This window comes from Schistocerca piceifrons, chromosome 1, assembly GCF_021461385.2.
Source record: "Schistocerca piceifrons isolate TAMUIC-IGC-003096 chromosome 1, iqSchPice1.1, whole genome shotgun sequence".
In the NCBI taxonomy this organism is placed as follows: domain Eukaryota; kingdom Metazoa; phylum Arthropoda; class Insecta; order Orthoptera; family Acrididae; genus Schistocerca; species Schistocerca piceifrons.
In genome coordinates this window covers 678,888,735-678,910,480 of record NC_060138.1, presented here as the reverse complement: position 1 = coordinate 678,910,480, position 21,746 = coordinate 678,888,735, and the positions used below count along the sequence as shown (strand labels likewise).

At 44.0% G+C, this 21,746-nt stretch overlaps 1 protein-coding gene across 1 annotated transcript in view; it reads left to right on the top strand.

Moving 5' to 3' along the window:
- LOC124709229 (mucin-19-like) overlaps positions 1–21,746 on the top strand; it is a 1,054,314-nt gene that overhangs the window by 198,000 nt on the left and 834,568 nt on the right. The window lies entirely within an intron of this gene.

The window sequence follows — 21,746 nt, the reverse complement described above, 5'->3', positions numbered from 1 at the left end:
CGCCGCGCACAGCCGTACTCGCTCAGCTCAGCTAAATGTCTGGCAACGAAACCTACATCTCTCCCACCTACATCCCCTTCCTTGAGTAAAAATCTCTCGGTGTACATGCCGCGTCAATTCAGGATAAAACTCCAAGCTTTCGACCACTACCTCCATGGTTGTCGTCAGGGCTAAAACTAACTGTCGTAAACTAGCGAGGCTCCCACTTTTATATGCAAAGGACAGCTTCTGATTGGCTGGAATACATCATGGTAACAGCGATGTGGCGCGTAGTGAAGTGGTGCCCTCTTCTTCCATTGATGTAGTTTCTATCCCGCGTTGCTTGCAGCGCCATCCCTTGAATCGGGCATATACACCGAGAGATTTTTACTCAAGAAATACGTCGCGAAAGACTTCGTAGCCATACATCCCCTTACCTCCACAAAAGAAGAAGGAACACGAATGTTGTCAAGGCTGGTGCTTTCTCTTTACGCGGGTATATGACGTCACACGCAATAATCGTTACGTCGATAGTTAAATCATGTCCGGTATCGGTAGGTTCGATACATCCATTACACATATGAAATTATTTGCTATTGTCATATCAAAAAACAGTTATAATTACTGTTGTGTAGCACATTTTACGTATATTTCGGTGAATGGTTTAGGTCCACCATTTTGATGACGTCATGTGTCAAAGCAGATGTGTGGTATCGGCAAGTTCAGTATTTATCGAGGAAATAGCGCCACTTCAGCCAAGTCACACTGTATCAAGCATCGATGTAAGCTACCGTCGGTATTTATACCGTGAGCACCGGGTCAAACCGTAGCCCGTAGAGGTCTGCGGAAGGTAACTGGACAGAATTATCGACTGTCGACTCGTAGTTCCTTCAGACCCACTAGAATTGTGCCTAGTTGCTCCCAAGTTCCACCGAGTTCTTAGCCACCTTCCCACGTGGCCCCGTGTGTCCATGTGGCGTCAGGACTTCCTAAACTGTATATTTATTACACGTGTTGGTGAGATTTTTTTCGTTGTTTTTGATGAGTCACCTCACAGCACACTTGTACGTTATCTCTGCTGCACAACTCATACTGCCTGAAAACGCCCTTTAGAGTGGGAACCGGGTATTACGTATTTACTTTACGAGATCATTGCGGAATCGTCCCGCGCTATGATCCCTCTGCTGCAGCATATATATCAAGAGAATGGTCGGAGCTGGATCTATGGTACAGTCTCGCTCTAAAAAATTATGGTCAGGTGACCAGAGGCACCTTAGCGGCACCGCCGTGAACGTGAAGTGCGCGCCATTCCATTCACTGCTTCACAGGACCGTTTTCTCTCCAACAAAGGAGCTGTTGCACGTGCAGTTGCTCAAGAGACTTATCTGGAAAGAAGCCGCCCACTGAAGCACATCTGTTGGACTACATGTAACTCAGTAATCGGCACTCATCTCAGACATCAATATCACATTGTACTCTGTGATTTTCACTGCAGTTGTTCACAATTGCAGCACTAATCCACTTTCGAACAGTTAACGAAAGTCAGCGCTTCGGAAAAATTATCACATTTTATCTAAGGAAGGCATCGATCATCCCTTTCATCATATAGGATACACGGCTGTTTGTAGCGTGTATACTTTACAGCAATTGTGTCATACAAACAGCCTCGTAGTTTCTCTCTTCGCCTGCTTCACCACGACTTACTTCATGAGACAGACTGCGCTTAAGGAGATATTCACAGCTATGAAATTCCAATTCGATGCTCGACTCGCAGAACGTTGCTTTTTGAGGCGTAATAACGCTTTGGTTGGTACAGATTTCGCTGACGAACTCGTCGACTGCTAAAAAAATCGGAGGAACCCCTGTAAAGTACAGCCTTCTTCGAGCGGCGATTCTCCAAAAAGTACAGAGTAAGATTTTGAGAAATCAACGCCGCCCTCCTTCCAAAGAGCCCTGAGCACGTCCGTGTGACTTCCCTGAACACCTCTGTCACGCTTTCTTCAGCTATACTGACCTATTATGACTCTAGTGAAGTGCCTCTCAGTTCCATCATAGTCTGCTGTCTTGCCGGTTTGAAAATACCTCTAAATAGTGCAGCAGACTCTACAATTTGTAGCACTAGCCTTTGTTTCCTGTTTCCTTTGTAGTTCCAACCCAGTTTCCCAAAACGTTTCCATGAGACCTGAGCTCTTCATTCACCTTACCTGTTACTGACTTGACGCTTCACTTCCACTTCATATCGGTTCGTGGTACAACCCCTAACATCCAAACGATCTGACAGGCTGAAGACATTTACTATCAATCTATTAATCAGATGCTATCAGGGCCTTTCGCTTTGTTCTCGCCGTTATTTTGCATTTACCAATATTTAAATATAGGTACTGTTCTGTACAGTAATTGAACCGTTACAATAACACGATGCTGTAAGCTGTAGGTCATAGTATCATCAGCAAATCAATCCATGCGTCCTGAAAACTCTAACAAGCCGATTATGTTTATTGAGAACATCATTGGTACTATTATCTGTCCCGGAACACACTCAGCGTTACTTTCGCTTCTATTGATCATCCGCTGTGGACTGTACCTTGTGGTCTTCAGTCCGAAAACTGGTTTAATGCAGCTCTCCACTCTAGTCTACCCTGTGCAAGACTCTTCACCTCTGCGTCACCACTACAGCCTCCATCCATTTGAATATGCTTACTGTAGTCAATCCTTAGTCTGGCTCTAGAATTTTTAATCCCCACACTCCTTCCATTACCACACCGACAGTTCCTTGATGCCTAAGGACGTGTTCTATCAACCAATTCGTTCTTTCAGTTCCTTGATGCCTAAGGACGTGTTCTATCAACCAATTCGTTCTTTCACTCGAGTTTTGCCATAAATTTCTTTTTTCCTGCATTCGATCAGTACCTCCTCATTAAGAATATATGCTTTCCTACAAGGCCGCATTCCAGACGAATACCTCCGTAAAAGAGTCGCTAACGATTTTGTATTCGACATAAACAAATTTCTCTTTTTTAGAAACACTTTTGTTCCTACTGCAGCCTGTATTTTCTATCCTCTCTGCTCCAACCAGCATTACTTATTTTGCCGCCCAAATAGCGAATCTCTTCTACTAGTTTTAGGCCCTCGTTTCCTTACCTAGTTCCTTCAGTATCGCCTGACTGTATTAGATTACATTCCAGTCCCCTTGTTTTACTTTAATTGATGTTAATCTTCTGATCTCTTTTCAAGAGGCTATCTATTCACTTTAACTGTTCTTCTAAATCTTTTACTGTCTCTGACAGAATTAGAAAATCGTTGGCAGATCTCAAAGCTCTTATTCCTTCTCCACGAACATTAATCCTCTATCCTAATTTCTCCTCGGTTTCCTTTATTGCTTGCTCAATGTACAGAATGGCTAACATCGTGAATAGACTACAATCTTGTCCCACTCCCTTCTCGACTGCGACATCCTTTTCATTATCTTCGACTCTTATAACTGCAGTCTGTGTTCTGTAAAAGTTGTACACTGTTTGATCAAAAGTATCGGAATACCTGTTAGTTCACATTAATAAGATATGTGTCCACCCTTCGTTTCATAACCGCTTGAGCTCTGCTGGGAACACTTTCAATAAGGCGTCTGAATCCCGGTCATGGAACGACAGCCCATTCTTCTTCAAGAGCAAAAATCAAAAACGATGTTGGACTATATACCCACCAAACTATTCTTGCAGCTGCCCTTTCGGCAGATTATCCAGGTGCATTGCCGGCGATACGCACAATTTCATGATGGGGCCGCGTACAGCACACGGTTTTTATATGTGACATCTAGATAAATGTCTTTGCTAGACTCCCTCACAAGCAAGTGACGATGAGAGACTTGCTGGTGCTATGATAAGCGCAGCGAACAAGGCAGTCTAAGGCGCCTTTCCACGGTTCGCGCGGCTTCCCCATTCGGAGGTTCGAGTCCTCTCTCGGGCATGGGTGTGTTTGAGTTGTACTTAGCGTATGTTGGTTTAAGTTGCATTAAGTAGTGTGTAAGCGTAGGGACCGATGACATCAGCAGTTTGGTCTCCTAGGAACTTAACACCACCACCAAAAGGCAATCCCCACGGGCTACCGCAAGCAGTATATTCCAGGTTGGAACGAAACTACCGAGAAACAGTACGATGAATTTCTAAAAAGTGATTACCGGCCGCAAAAAGCGGATAACCTACTTCATAAACTCGGTACAGCCAGACGTACTAGATATTTAGATACTGTTGATTCACTCATGTTTCAAACATCAAGTAGGGAAGCATGGTCATTACTAAGGAAGTTTGGAGGAAACGAAATAAAAGCAAGAAACAAAGTTCATAGGACTGCGTCACATTTACTGCCTACATGCAGGGCACCAAGGGATAAAACTCATGCAAGATACATCAGAGGAAAACTTACTTTGCTCAGAAATAACACTAATGAACAATCTGAGTTCTCAAGAACTTTCTCTGTGTCTGGAATTTCTGCCGCTCTCAAAACTCTAAAACCTGGAAAGGAACCGAGTAGTGATGGAATACATATTCTGCGTTGTCGGGACTATCCAGAAAAGATGACTGGCGGACTTCTTTTCTGATATTGTGATCTGTGGTGATCTGTTGTTAAAATGAAGCTATCAGAAATCATAGCAATACGCAAACCTGGCAAGAACAAATCGAAGAACTATCGTCCAATCTCTCTACTGAGCAGTATTTATAATTGCATTTATAGAACTTTTGTCGAGAAATCTTTCAGAACCTCCCTGTTAGCAGGCTGATTTCCGACCAGGACGGATCTGCTCTGCTCAAGTCTTCTCATTAACAACATTTATTGAAGCACGGTACCAAATGCAGCACTACATATCAACGGTATTCATTGCTCTGCTTGCAGCATATGATCTGCATAGGAGGCATGCGCTGCTTTGTAAATTATTACAATTAATCCCATGCAGGTGGACAACGAAACAGTTTTACATGCTCACTGGAAAGACATTTTTACTGTAGCTTCAGGAAACAACATTAGCTGTCCAAAAGCACTGGGCTATTCAAAAAGAAGGAACAGATTTCAAACATTTATTCCTCACAAACTACAAAAGATAGAAAGACAACATTCCTAGAAAGAGAGAATTTCAAATTTTTATGTTTTCAATGTGAGCACCATGTGTTACACGACAAATATCAAAATGGTGGGCCACCGGCGATGTAGTTCATCTTCTCCTCCTCCTCTTTCGGTCCAACGTCCCAGACCTCACACTTTGTGATTTTTATCTCTGGGTTTACTTAAGAGACCGCGCTTTTATCCTCCCTATCCCTGACAATCTTGAAAGTCTGTGACATAGCATTGTTGAAACTGTGAATTCGATAACGAGAAACCAGCTGCTTCGTATGTGACAGGAGATGAGCGAACGTTTTCATTTTGACGTGTAACACATGGTGCTTACTTTAAATGCATAAAAATTTGAACTTTTCTCTTTCCAGGAACTTTGGAATTGTTTTTCTATCTTTTGTAGTTTTGAAACAATAAATGTTTTCAATGTGCTCCTTCTTTTTGAATACCCCTGTATTGGAAAATGGCTTTGGAAATGTATCCGTCTTTGCTCCTCTCTTGTTTCGTTTATAAAAATCATATTTGTCCATACAGTTCAGAAAGTTTGACTATGCGGATGACTGGACAACAACTACCAAACACAAAACCCTCGAAACAACTGAAGAAATCCTAACTTTTCATCTAGACATCTGAAGCCAATATTTCCGTAAAGGGCGATTACAATCTAACTCAAATAAAACAGAAGTTGCATGTTTTCGTCTGTCCAGTAGATTGACACACAGAACTCTTGGTTTCTATTTTGAGGATGACAAACATCGTCGAAACAGTGCATCCAAATCACCTTGGGATCACGTTAGACAGGACACTATCTTTTACGAGGTGCATTCAAGTTCTAAGGCCTCCGATTTTTTTTAATTAACTACTCACCCGAAATCGATGAAACTGGCGTTACTTCTCGACGTAATCGCCCTGCAGACGTACCCATTTTCCACAACGCTGACGCCATGATACCATGGCAGCGGCGAAGGCTTCTTTAGGAGTCTGTTTTGACCACTGGAAAATCGCTGGGGCAATAGCAAAAAAGTGGTTCAAATGGCTCTGAGTACTATGGAACTTAACATCTGAGGTCATCAGTCCCCTAGAACTTAGAACTACTTAAACCTAACCAACCTAAGGACATCACACACATCCATGCCCGAGGCAGGATTCGAACCTGCGACGGTAGCGGTCACGCGGTTCCAGACTGAAGCGCTGAGGCAGTAGCAGCACGGCTGGTGGTGGTGGTGGTGATTAGTGTTTAACGTCCCGTCGACAACGACGTCATTAGAGACGGAGCACAAGCTCGGGTGAGGGAAGGATGGGGAAGGAAATCGGCCGTGCCCTTTCAAAGGAACCATCCCGGCATTTGCCTGAAGCGATTTAGGGAAATCACGGAAAACCTAAATCAGTATGGCCGGAGACGGGATTGAACCGTCGTCCTCCCGAATGCGAGTCCAGTGTGCTAACCACTGCGCCACCTCGCTCGGTAGCACGGCTGCTGAATGTGCGGTCACGGAGAGTGTCTTTCACTGTTGGAAAAAGCCAAAAGTCACTAGGAGCCAGGTCGGGTGAGTAGGGAGCATGAGGAATCACTTCAAAGTTGTTATCACGAAGAAACTGTTGCGTAACGTTAGCTCGATGTGCGGGTTCGTTGGCTTGGTGAAACAGCACACGCGCAGCCCTTCCCAGACGTTTTTGTTGCAGTGCAGGAAGGAATTTGTTCTTCAAAACGTTTTCGTAGGATGCACCTGTAACCGTAGTGCCCTTTGGAATGCAATGGGTAAGGATTACGCCCTCGCTGTCACAGAACATGGACACCATCATTTTTTCAGCACTGGCGGTTACCCGAAATTTTTTTGGTGGCGGTGAATCTGTGTGCTTCCATTGAGCTGACTGGCGCTTTGTTTCTGGATTGAAAAATGGCATCCACGTCTCATCCATTGTCACAACCGACGAAAATAAAGTCCCATTCATGCTGACGTTGCGCGTCAACATTGCTTGGCAACATGCCACACAGGCAGCCATGTGGTGGTCGTCCGTCAGCATTCGTGGCACCCACCTGGATGACACTTTTCGCATTTTCAGGTCGTCATGCAGGATTGTGTGCACAGAACCCACAGAAATGCCAACTCTGGAGGCGATCTGTTCAACAGTCATTCGACGATCCCCCAAAACAATTCTCTACACTTTCTCAATCATGTCATCAGACCGGCTTGTGCGAGCCCGAGGTTGTTTCGGTTTGTTGTCACACGATGTTCTGCCTTCATTAAACTGTCGCACCCACGAACGCACTTTCGACACATCCGTAACTCCATCACCACATGTCTCCTTCAACTGTCGATGAATTTCAATTGGTTTCACACCACGCAAATTCAGAAAACGAATGATTGCACGCTGTTCAAGTAAGGAAAACGTCGCCATTTTAAGTGTTTAAAACAGTTCTCATTCTCGCCGCTGGCGGTAAAATTCCATCTGCCGTACGGTGCTGCCATCTCTGGGACGATTGACAATGAACTGTCGAAGATTCCCTGACAGTAACGAGTGCTGTGATACCCCACATAAAAGACGTGATGAAAGAGAAACACCGACATCAGCCATACTAGGGCACCGAAATAATTCAATGGCGATAGTGAAAATTTGTACTGGACCGGGACTGGAACCTGGATTTCCTGCTTTAGCGAGTGGTCGCCTTAATCGTTTCCGAGCACGCTTCACGTCCAACCCTAATTGCCGGCCGCAGAATCGTAACTGTGTAGTGTATGTTCTTCTGGACATGGTCGAAACACTAGATCACACATATAATTGTAATATCTAAGCCTTGACAGCAGTCATGGTGTCTTCAGTAGGGATGTACCCTAGGTCCGACCTCTTGCGGGAATCATGTTAGATGCTGCGAGCAATGAGGAAAATGGACAGGGGCAGCTACGGAAGTAGTGTGCGACAATTTGGGAAGTTGGGTTAGATGTGAAGCATGCTCTGATAGCCGAAGCGCTTAAGGCTACTGCTCGCGTAAAGCGGGAAATTCGGCTTTGAGTCCCGTTCCGGCACAAATACTCAGTTGTCACCACTGAATTATTTCACTACCCTAATGCGGCTGATGTCGGTACTTCTCTTTCGTCATGTAAACACTACACGACAGCGGAAACATGACTGATGGGACAGTTGAGCATTACGTAAAAGATCTTGATATTCGTCTATAGCTATTGTCCAATTGTGTAATATTATGCTGGAGAGCTGTCTTGAAATGTTGATATGTGGCTGTTTTGTGACCTCTCTACGTGTATAGTGTCCATGTGATTTAAAGACTCTTAGTGTATGTCATACCATAAATGAGATAACGTCTGTAAGCACCTAGATAGGAAGTTGAGGTTTTCTTTTAGACAGTGCATGGTACACAGCAATCGTTGATCCGGATTCATGATACATATATCACTGTCCAGTCACATTATTGCGATGATCACCTGTCAGAAATCTGAATAACCATTTCATACAGCGCGATATGTGTGGGAAGTGAGTCAGTGAGGTGCTGGAAGGCACCGACAAGTGTGTGGAACCACGCCCACTCCAGTGTCGTGGACAGCTGCGCTGGGTTTCTCGGTTGAGGATCCAGGGCGCGAACAGCTTGATGGAGGTAATCGCACAGATTGTCGATTGCGCTTAAATCCGGGGAGTTTGGGGACCAGCGGAGTACAGTAAACTCATCCTGGTTCTCTTCGAATCGCGCACTCACGCTGTGAGCTGTTTGCACGTTGCGTTGTCCTGCTGGTAGATGCCAGCGTGCCGAGGAAAAATAAACAGCATGTACGGGTGGACATGGTCCGCAAGGGTAAATGCATACTGGTGTTGATTCATTGAGTCTTCAAGAATGACGAGATCACCCAGGGAATTACATGAAAACATTCCTCAGACCATAACGCACCCTCCTGGTTTGCATGGTGTTTGCTTTCAGACGTTTCATGCCGTACGCGACAACGGCCATATGTTCGATTAAGCATAACACTTCATTCATCTGAAAAGGTTACTTCTCGCCATTTAGTGGACGTTCAGTTGCTGTACTGGCGTGCAAATTCCAGCCTTCATCGCCGATAAACAGCAGTCGGCATGGCTGCACGAACCAGGCGCCTTCTGTGGAGCCCCATACACAGCAACGTTCACTGAACGGCTGTTGGCGAGACACTATTGGTAGCTCAAATGGTTCAGATGGCTCTAAGCACTATGGGACTTATCATCTCAGGTGGTCACTACCCTACACTTAGAACTACTTAAACCTACCTAACCTAAGGAGATCGCATACATCCAAGCCCGAGGCGGGATTCAAACCTGCGACCTTGGCAGCAGCACGGTTCCGGACTGCAGCGCCTAGAACTGCTCGGCCATAGCGGCCGGTGGAACCCAAGTACCGGTCGATGAAAGTCGGCACCTTTCGGAACCGTACGTGTCGATTGTTTCAGATCTCTGCTACTCTCAGCGATCCCAAAGTAGTGACACTGTAATTGGCTGACGTAGTTTTGTTGTGTTGTGTATGTGTATATCTTTCTCAAACAGAAAAACTGAAATCAATCTTTGTGGACACGTATATTCGCCTAAACCGCCAATTATATCAACAGCAAGTCGTTGGAAACATTTGTCCTCTGTTTCGTCGTTGATGAGCGAGTCGCGTCTATATGCTGCAAGTCTGCAACAAAATTAGTCACAATTCAAATTAAATAAGTTCTTTTCCCTGTGGAATAAATGACCACACAAATAAGGTCAGATAATATTCTTCAGTTATTAATACGCCAACGACAAAAGATTTTTTAATGGTACGGTACTCATGTTTCGCGCCCATACCTGCCTGCATAGGGCATAAGAGATGTTTTGGTGTTCTCCAACGAAGGCTCTGTGATAAAAACGGGCAGTCCTACAATTTAATCATCTGTATTTTTACGCTTCTGGATTAGAGAAAAATGGTTCAAATGGCTCTGAGCTCTATGGGACTTAACTTCTGAGGTCATCAGTCCCCTAGAACTTAGAACTACTTAAACCTAACTAACCTAAGGACATCACACACATCGATGCCCGAGGTAGGATTTGAACCTGCAACTGTAGCATCAGCGGTGTTCCGGGTTGAAGCGCCTACAACCGCTCGGCCACAGCGGCCGGTCTATTGGTAGCTCCTTGGTTCATCTGGGCGGTCACTATTCAACGTTGAACGTCTGTTCGCCCGTACACATCTCTCCAGCCGTCATTCACCACTGCCATCTATAGCCCTGGCACACTATAGTTGCTTCGTCGCCGGTTTTGGATAACGTCATTTTGGCATGCGCTGTATACTTTAACCACGGTGGCGTGCGACGGTTTACGAACTTAGCCGTTTCGGAAATGTTTCCACTCTAGGCCCGAAAGCCGATGATCGCGCCCTTGTGAACGTCAGATAACTCGCTGTTTTGTAACATTGCGACAACGACTGCACTGTTTTCCGCGTCTCCCTAACACGCTTTATATACTTTCCACTTCTAGCGGTGCCCTCTGCCGCCTGTGAGTGGTTCGTACACGCTGACGACGAACATAGGCGGTGGTCACATTACTGTGGCTGGACTGTGTATTTACGCATTCATTCATTGTCCGTCGATGAGAAGTACTAGTTTCTCGCCCTGAATGTTACTTCTAAATCCGAAATACATTGTGCAGCTATAGTCTACATCGATTTCTTCCCTCTTCCATTATCTACCATACGGCGATATGAAGTCGTTTACAGTCACGTGAGAACTGTAATCATTTCGTGAAAAACAAAAGTTTTCTTCTCACTCTTCCTAATAGTCTGCGATTTCAAGGTCGTCTGGTAGCAAAAGAGCAGCATCTCTTCTGTCTACGGTAACTAGTGTCTTTGTTGTTTATGGTATCGTAAAAAGTAGCTCCCTTTGTAATTTCGCAAGCTACGGCCGTGTTTTAGCTTCAGGCAGCAGGATGCTGTTTGCTTTCATGTAGATCTGACATCCGGCTAGATACGGCCTTTTCCGCCTGGCAGTCTCGAGTCATTTACTGGTGCGGAGCGAGCCCTCCTGCCTTGCCAACCCACAGGTGCACAGCTTGTGTAGTCCCGACAGCACCATACACATTGCTTCACGGTGCCAGTTAAGGCGGACATTATTCTCTTTGGCCGTTCTCGGGCTATTGCTCACCTCGTGCTCCATTGTGAAAGCTCCGTAGGCCACAGAGGACGACCACAGAAACACCTCAAATCTTTGCATCTGGTCGTGCCAGGTTGTGGATCTAGATAAGTTTCTTTTTATAACACTGGGTAAATACCCGGTCAACTATAATCATGCAGTGGTGTCATAACTTTTAGTGGACTGAGACAAAAGCTTCTAACATCAAATACAAAGACTTGCCCCTTTCTGTAGAAGAAATGTTACTCCTGAACTTACGAAATACATTGTTCCTTTGTCAACATTCATTACGGCGCAGACGCCAAAGTCCAGCTGTAAAACAACCGAAGCATGTGTACGGTATTCAGATTCCAGGACTGATAGTACATCTTTAATGAATAACAGTTTGTTGTTGGTTAGCTGATCACGTCGGTAACAGTGCTTCAGGTCGTTAAATAACAAGAATCAAAATGGTTCAAATGGCTCTGAGCACTATGGGACTCAACTGCTGAGGTCATTAGTCCCCTAGAACTTAGAACTAGTTAAACCTAACTAACCTAAGGACATCACAAACATCCATGCCCGAGGCAGGATTCGAACCTGCGGCCGTAGCGGTCTTGCGGTTCCAGACTGCAGCGCCTTTAACCGCACGGCCACTTCGGCCGGCAACAAGAATCAACTCGTTATCTAGAGACATGAGTAAGTTTTAAGAATGCGCTCGAGCTAATCCTATAACAGACGCAGGTGGCCTGCTTGACCTTGTGCCAGAGGTTAAACTCTTTTATTGGTATCTCTGATGGCACACAGGAACATTAACAGAGTGTGGGGCTTCAGTAATCCATAATATCAATGTCACCGAAACCGATCCAGATAGATGTGAATCTTTTATGTACAAAGTCGACATAGACGATATAATATGGTGGCAATTTTTACAGCAGTTTGCCGAGGGTTCCCTACCTAGTTGTTTACTGCACTATTCATGGTAAAAAAAAAAAAAAAAATACTGGAACCGGGGTTGGAGACTGTGGTTAACGTCTCACTACGTAGCCTTCACGCGCGTTTTCTGGTGAATGTGACTCTCACGTGTTGTGCTCTAGTATGCTCTCACGTTTTCAGTATTAGTACCAGTAATTAGTCTTTCAAGAAACTTAAATGACGGCGATACAAACGGAAAAGTTTTTACTTCCTCTCATTCACACTGGAAAATCATAAAATAACGTAAGGAACACATTTACATCTAGCTTACAAAATGCCTGTACCCTACGTGCGGTGGACGTGAAGACTGGTTTACCGTAAGTTTCTCTGTTGAATTACTTTCTTCGCAACATTTTGTTGTATTTTCGAGCCTGCTGAGAAAGTATGACAAGCAAAAAACAATATTGACGAATACTTCCATCCCTTCTTTTTTTATAAAAAAATATAAATAAATCAGTGTAATATATATGTGATGTCTGTTCTGTTGGACATTCCGAAAGAACAGACACAATTTTGATCCAGTAGCCATCATGAATTTAGACACAAAGGAATTACAGACAGGTCGTGCGGTTCTAGGCGCTGCAGTCAGGAGCCGAGCGACCGCTACGGTCGCAGGTTCGAATCCTGCCTCGGGCATGGATGTGTGTGATGTCCTTAGGTTAGTTAGGTTTAAGTAGTTCTAAGTTCTAGGGGACTGATGACCTCAGAAGTTAAGTCCCATAGTGCTCAGAGCCAATTACAGACATTGGCTGGGAGCGGGCTTGGATTGAAGTCACTGGGAACAGTGAAAATATGAACCCGACCGGGATTCGAAGCCGCGTCTGCTGCTTACTAGGCAGATACTCTAACCATCAAGCCATCCGTACAGAGTGGACATTACAACTCCACGGACTACCCTAGCACGCCTCCTGTCAGATAGAAATTCTTAACTTATCCACACACAAATAGTGGTGCTTCTTTCCCTTAATCCTCATTACCTGCGGAATTCAGCGATTCCTTGGTAGTAAGAGCATCTGCCTAGTAAGCAGGAGACTCTTGTTCGAATCCCGTTCCGGCACAAATTTTCAACTTTCCCTGATGATTTCAGTCAGTGGCTGATCGCAACTACTGTCTATATTTCCTTTGTGTCATAAATCTGTGTTATGGTTACAGCTGTCTGCCTCGTGGGCTGAATGTCAGCAAATCTGCCCCAGGAAGTATCGGGGTCGATCCCAGAAACAGTTTCGAAATACAGGCGGAACGGCTGCTAGAAAAGTAATAGCGACTTCAGATTCGAGTGCCAATGTAATGGGCAGGAGAGTGGTGTGATTATCATATGCCTATTGTAAACTGACATCCAGTGTTGCCTTAGGTAGGGGATGAAGCAGGTAGGGCAATGTCATGTACGGCGATTATGACACAGAGTTTGCATTTTAGTATAATTTGGTTACAACTGCTGAGTTGTAGTAGACCTGAAGATGACAGAAAATGTTCCATGTATCAACGTTCCCAAGAAACACACAATATCAGCTGCAGAGTTTGGAAAGAAATTTCGGGACAGAAGAGGTCCCTAGACTACACCTTCTCTATCGTTTCTACTCTGCTAGCTATTAAAATTGCAACAAATGCCAAACCGGCATAAAGTATATAAACTGCTCAGCTACGCAAAGTATGTACGACTAACGTATTCTGCATGCTATACACAAGACCAAATTACTCAGAAATCACGTTTAAATCTTGGTTGTAAGTGGGAAGATCATATAAGGAGGAGAAATGCCTACCAGTATATCTCGGAATTCGCCACCGGCGGGATGGTTACCTATGGACACTGCGTTGTTTCGTTAGGTGGCAGTGTTCCTCTTACTGGCCGGGAGTCTACTACTACTATCGTGTGAATATGGAATCGGTAGATTCAGGAAGGCTACATTTAACGCCCTGCAAGATCTCAACGGACCTAACTAGCGCCTAAGAGGACATACATATTGTTCGCTTGACTATGCAGGAACGAACAGCTACGACACGCACCATGAGCCAGGATGTGGGCTTGTTTATAGCAGGGCGAGTATCCATACGGCCGGTGCGACGACGTCAGGAGCACCGACCATTGTTGCTGCTTTCCATGATGCAGCATTGAAGCGCCCAACGGCAACAGTGGATGTTGGAGGGAGAGGTTGTCAGATTGCTTATGTCAGTATTATACGGGTCAACCACCAGGTATGATGGTATCGGACAGCTGCGTTACATTTCTGACGTTTTAACACAGGTGACTGTGCCACATTTTCGAGGTCACCGCGACCTTATTTTTCAGCGAAATAACGCAAGACCGCAGTTTTGCCCCTTCTGTCATGCTTCGATAAGGAATGTATTACGCTGTTACAACGACCCAGCATGTTCTCCAGATCTCTCACCCACTGAAAACACCTGTCATTGACATTTTTGAAAGAAATTTCCGCCATTTGACTGTTAATGGTTCATTTATTTCACACAGTCATGATTTCGGACTTTGGAGCCATTCTCAAGTGTATGTTGAAATGAAGACCAGAAATATTTTTTTTCGGTGATGACACGTCACAGACAGGACAGACATATTTTGACACTTCAAAATGCATTTGAGAATGGCTCCAAAGGCGGAAATCAAGACTGTGTAAAATAAATGAAGAATTAACAGTAGAATGGGGGAATTCTTTTTTTAATAAAATAAAAACTGTCATGGGTTGTTGAGAGACTGTTCTAGCCAGTCGTTAGGATTGATGAGCTGAGGCAGCATGGAGTGACGTACCCGTTTCTGCCATCAATACTCAGGTTGGCTCACTGGTCAATTGGGCTAGAACAGAGGTTGTCAAACTGCGTCTATTCCGAGAACGGCAGACAATGTATAGAGCATCTTAAGAGTGTAGTTTTCCTGGTCAGTAATAAATAAAAATACTTACAGAGACAGAAATATTTTAAGATGTGCTTAATTTTAATTGACGCTAGTGCATTCTAACGTGAACTAAGTAAAGCTAACTTAGGGGCAGAGAGGTAAGAAGCGTGGCAACTGCGGGATTAGGGGATGTGAGATGGGGGTGTGTTTTATAACTGGTCTTCCAGTACTGGCAGTTCACGGGCGTGCGCAACTTGTACCGGTCAGCTGTTATAGTACAGACTTTGACGCAGAAGTACCATGGACTCGTGAACGTGAATTACAGAGTTGATCGTCTTCAAATGCGGTACGAATCTGTAGCAAGTAATGTGAAAATTAGTTAGGTTGTTGTAATGGAACGCAAGTAGCAGAAGAAAAATTACATCCAAAACATCTGGTCAAAATTTGAAATCATGTCTCATATCGCATAATCAAAGGTACAATTACTGTTATTCATCAATTAATCATCTGCACATATACACAACACAACAAAACTACTTCAGCTAATTACAGTGTCACTACTTTAGGATCGATGAGGGTAGCAGAGATCTGAAACAATCGACACGAACGGTTCCGAAAGGTGCCAACTTTTATCGTCCGGTACTTAGGTTTCGCCGGCCTCTGTGAACGAGCGGTTCTAGGCGCTTCGATCCGGAACCGCGCTGCTGCTACGGTCGCAGGTTCGAAAACTTCCTCGGACATGGATGTGTGTGATGTCCTTAGGTTAGTTATGTTTAAGTAGTTCTAATTTCTAGGGCACTGATGACCTCAGATGTTAAGTCCCATAGTGCTTAGAGCCACTTATTTGAACTTGGGTTCCGGCGGCAGCTTATCGCGCCCTTACTATGGCTAGTCTGTTGGGGGTGCAGAATATACTAATCTATGTGGATTACCAATTAATAAGATCGCTGCAGATGCGGCCCGAGGTGCGGCCTCGCTATGTCAGTGTTGGCTCTCGAGCAAAAAGTTTGACGATCGCTGTGTCAGAGCTTTGGTTTACTGCTAGAGGTTGTAGGTCTATGTACTAAATTTCGCACACTGCATACGCCCAAGTCGCCTACGTAACTGATCATCTGTCCTTCCAGTGATACTTCATGCGCAAAATGGGTAAAATCTCGTTATTTCCTGGTGTCGTAATTTTAACGGCCATCATTGTAGCTTTTCCTTTTTATTTCTTCCCAGAGTCATTATTTTTGTTTTCTTTGTATTTACTTTCATTCCTCAAACCTTTCCTTTAGCTGCAATGGTAGCCATTATGTACTATAATTATTTTTGACTTGTTTCTAGGAGGAACAAAAATTCGTAACAATTTCAAAAATGGTGAGAAACTAGGACGTACTTTCTTTAAGTGTTTCATGGAGTGATCTTCTGTAAAAGAAGCTAAGATGTTCACACAGAAGCAGCCACCCATTTAGACGCATTTCACTAAAGATAATTACTTGTCACTATTTGTTACCAGAGCGAACAGAATAAATGGGTACAGAAACGAGGGGCTCCACTACTTGTTGAAACGTGGTGATACCTAGAGAAGGAAACAAAACTACTTTCTCATCACCTATGATGTTGTGGATGGTGGTAAGGTCTGGAGGTTGGAGGGTGGTGGTTGGGGGAGGGAATAGGAGTTTGGAAGAAGAGAGTAGTTACTAGTCAAAAAGAAAGGTCAGAAAAATCTCTCGTTGTGCCTGCTTAGAAAAGTCAACAGTCGTAAGATGCAGATGCCCATAGTTGAATTAGTTATGAAGTGCATAATAAAGTCGGAACTAATGTCCCGCCTGTCTGAACAGTGTGCAAGTCAAATAAGTTGAATCGCTTACTGCCTAGGGCACAATCACCCTGCAGTCATAAATCACACCGCTCGTAAAATGTCACGGAGTAGCATCGGTCGTGAGGCAGTATTTACGAGCACCTGTTGATATTTAAAGAACGTTCTACGCTTTCCTGAGCGAAGTTTAAAGGTCGATCCCGAGCATGAAATTGTGATATCCGAAATTTACAGGGCAGGACTGCATCCCTGGGAACGAAAAGTTCCGTTTTCTGACTATAGATTCTCTGAGAGATACTGTTCGGACTATGCATTTACGAACCAGTTCAAATTAAGTACCGGAGATCACTCGAAATCAGTTTTGCTCTGTGGCACAATATTTCAAGGACGGATTATTACAGTATAATGCAATAAAGTAACCGTCAAAACGAGTACAGTACCAGTTACACGTTTCTTAAATGTAATTACTTCGTGTGTACGTATTCACCAGTTCGAACGCTAAACTTTATGATCCATTTCTGGGTGATTTCTTGGGAAGTACTAGTATAATGAGGAAGGGTCATTCTTACTTCCTGTGTGTTTTAGGCATGTATGCGTGACGTGTGGATGACTGTGACGAGTGCTTAACCAGCAATGTGTAGAGGTCTTTTGTTATGGGCGATTATGTAAGTGAAAGGAAGGAAGATGGTGAATCTCAGTGCTTTTTTAATACTACAGGATGATTATACCGTTGTCGGGGACAAAATTATTTTCTTTTGTGAAAATCTGTTTCTGTTTAAACGACTAATATGTTGTTGTCACTATTAGTTTAATTCGCACTCATCCTTTATTAGCTCCTTGAAATGAACAGGACGTGTATCAAGGTAAGCTTCAGAATGATGCTCACATCTTTCACTTCATTTCTAGTCTTTCTGAAGACGTACCTACTAGTTCTTGGTTCAGATTGAGGGATGAAGATTAATAACGACTCCAGAAAAGTTATTCTCGTTGTGAAGGGAAAGTTCAGTGCGTTATGAGTGTTATTCCAAAAATTTATTTACAAACGGGGATGGGGCGACACTTGCCCTGCTGGAATACATGGGTGTAAACTTCATATTTATTATAAAATTCTCTCACGTTTATAGCGATGACTGAATGCATTTCTTCTAAATCACATATTTAGCGAACCGAAAAAGGTAAGGGAAATACTGTCTTTTCTAAAGTTCATTTCTGTTTCCCGAGATTGAGGAGTGTTAATTGTCTCATATTTTCCTGATTAATTTGGTTGCTATCCTACATTATTTTCTCAGTCATTCTGATTTTTGGTAAAAATCTAACTTTATTCGTTCACGAATTATTTATTGTGAGTATCTGATTGAATACTCTGAATTTAACCATCAGAAGGATGTAATGGGGAAATCAATATCCGCATTAATAATGTAACTGCATGTGCTTAGCTTATGGGCACTAATGAAACATGTTTACCATTTAGGTGTAAAAGTTATCTATGTAGAAATTTTGATAGGGCACCTCTCACTCGTTTCAGATGTTGTAAATACTTTGACATTCTTGTCAAATTCAGTTTTTGGGTAGCTAAACGTTCTCAGATTCATCGAATCAGTTATATAAAAACAGGAAAATTTCAGAATATTGTACCCTCTTTGAAAAATTGTCTGCAGACGCCCATGTTTAAAATATGTCTGTTACAACTTTTCAAAATACTCTCCATGAGCCTTTCGCATTTTTCCATCCTTTGAAACCACTTCGAAAATGTCTCAGTCCAAGCTTCTTTAGGGAATCACTTAGTACACTGTCGTATGCTGCGATAGCCACTTCATCGAATCGAAAACACTGTCCATGAATATTTCTCGTCGTCTTTGAAAGCAAGAAGTCACACGGGGCCTGTTCATGTGAATAGCTTGGTTGCGGTAATATTCTAACTTTTTCTTTCTCCAAGTAGTCCATAGTTATGACAGCAGTGAGTGCTGAGGCGTTGTTGTGATGCAGAAGAACGTCCCTACTCTTCGAATTTGGGTGTTGTGTGCCAGATATTCACTCAATATTGACTGTGCGTCGTATGTCGAAGGCCGCAGAGGTGAGACAATTTGTCTTGGTGAAGAAAGCAGCTACAAGCTTCTTTCTAGAGCTCCTACTTCTACGAACTTTCGTGGGTTGTTCGTCACTCGGAAAGCACCACGCTGAGATCTGCCTCTTCGTTTCGGGGTTACGACGGTAGATCCATGTCTCTTTACCTGTGACAATGTGGCAAGTGTCTCTGGATCGCCATTTGTCGAATTTTTCAAGCATAAACCGACTCCAACGCATTCTTGCGTGTTTTCTGTCCTTCTGTGAGAGAATATGGTACCAAACGGGAATATTTATTGGTAAGGCTAAATGAGAGTGAACGATGGCCTGCGCCGCAAACTATCCAATAGGTAGGGTCCCTTCAGTGTTACAAAATGTGAGATGACGATCATCTTCGATCACTTTTCTCGCAGCACCAATGTCTTCTTGGGCCACTGCCGTTGCTGGAACTAGGTTGAAGAGACTACCAACACTTTGAAAACTCACGAAACCAATTTCCAACGGTGGATCTCGAAGGGCCACACTCACCAAAAATAAGAACCAGAGAGAACTGGCATTTTATGCATTTATCTTCTTTTTGTAGTCATAATATGTCATTGTACGAAAATCGCGGTGCGACAGATCCGTCTGCCACTTTGTGTGACTCAACACTGCCTACATCTTCACTTACCGTTCACAGTATACTTCCAAATCTAGTGGTGGGGGGAACAACCGAGCACGCGCTCCAATATCGAAAAACAACGCTCTTTCAAACTGAAATAATCCCATTGTCGTCAGACTTCCGGTTTAATAAAAAAACTTTCTTAAGCGCTCGTGCTCACAAATTACGTCAAAACGAAACCTTCACACGAGCACCGCAAAGAATGTGTGCACGAGTATCATAAAAGCGCTACTACTGCATTGCTTTACCGATTAACGGCACTGCTCTCGGGCGAACAGAAATAGACCCTGTGCTCCAGTCCAACAACTGCCGCTATCAAGGGCGGCCCGTTTTTCGCTGAGTAATGTGGGGCTGAGGCCAGCGTTTGGCAGCCTTGGGTCCTACAGGGAACATACACCAGCGACCCAGTCTTCTAGCGGGATATCCACTTGTGGTACACTGTTTCGTGATAGTAATAGAAGCAGTGTGTTAACAAAACGCTGCCTTCACTTCTCAACAACGTGAAGAGTCGTCGGGAGCGACATGCACTTCGGATTCCACGTTAAACTATAGGTCCCGTTTCCCTGCTTGCGTAACTGGGGTACGTTAGGGACACGCAGTCACCGAAGTGGCGTACAATTGAAAGCTTCGCACCCGATCACTGAGCCGCACACGCAATTATTATTATTATTATTATTATTATTATTATTATTATCATCCATACGTATCAGTTTATTAATTCCGGTAAATAAAATCTGGCTCTGCCACTCGCTCCTTTGTAGCAGACTACCAGTTTCGGGTGTTTTATTATACATTTTCAAGCGTCTGACGTTACAGACACGTGGCCTGGTTAGATTACAACTGTCTTAATAATTTGAAGCTGGTACCCCAATTTTTCCATTTGGATATAATCGTCCGAGGTGAAATAGCTGAAGATAAATAGACGAACAATCCTGGGGACAACATCCGCAACTGAGCATTATAGCAGAGGTTGAAAATACCGCTTCAGTTGTAAATTTCTTTATTTTCACACGACCGCTTTCGGACTGTTATAAGCCCATCTTCAGGTTTCGTAACTGTGCTGTCCCCGAGCACCTCGTGTACCAGGTTCCCTGTTCTGCGCTCGTAAGCCTGGTACACGGAGCGCTCGGGGACCACAGCACAGTTACTAAACCTGAAGACGGGCTTATAACAGTCCGAAAGCGGTCGTGTGAAAATAAAGAAATTTACAACTGAAGCGGTATTTTCAACCTCTGCTATAATGCTCGGTTGCGGATGGTCTCCCAATTGGATTGTTTGTCTATTTATCTTCAGGTATTTCACGTCGGACGATTATATCCAAATGGCAGAATTGGTGTACCAGCGTCATATTATTAGGACAGTTGAAACCTAAACAGGCCACGTGTCTGTAACGTCAGACGCTTGAAAATGTATAATAAAACACCCGAAACTGGTAATCTGCTACAAAGGAGCGAGTGGCAGAGCCAGATTTTATTTACCGGAATTAATAAACTGATACGTATGGATGATAATAATAATAATAATAATAATAATAATAATAATAATAACTGCGTGTGTGGCTCAGTGATCGGGTGCGAAGCTTTCAATTGTATGCCACTTCGGTGACTGCGTGTCCCTAACCTACCCCAGTTACGCGAGCGGGGAAACGGGACCTATAGTTTAACGTGGAATCCGAAGTGCTTGTCGCTCCCGACGACTCTTCATGTTGTTGAGAAGTGAAGGCAGCGTTAGAGGCAGACTGAAAATTTCCGTGGCCTGGTCGGAATTCGATGCATTGACCTGTCTTACCGCTAGACCACTGGGCACGACATTATGGATGGATAAAAACTGTTTATTTTTTTATTGGCGAATGGCGAAGAGCGGTAGACGATGTATTCCGTCCAGTGAGTTGGAACCAGTCAGTAGGCACTTCTCGCGGAAGAGAAAGTGTCTACAACCGAGCGTGGGGTGACCTCTGAGTTTCAACAACTATACGCAAAACTATCGCACGATGCAGTTGCATTTAAGAATTGTCGGGTCGTACTCCCGGCCTGCCATAAGACAGTCACTGACTTTAGAGACGTCCGCCAGAAGAGAGTGAGTTCGTAATAGGTTCGCGAAACTCAAGCTGCGTCTGTTCCAAGTGGTGCCCACTCTGTTGCTGCTGCGCCCCATCGCCTGGTGTCCACTACTTAGCAGTAAAGCAGGCAGCACCGTTGTGCCCTGGCGCATCGC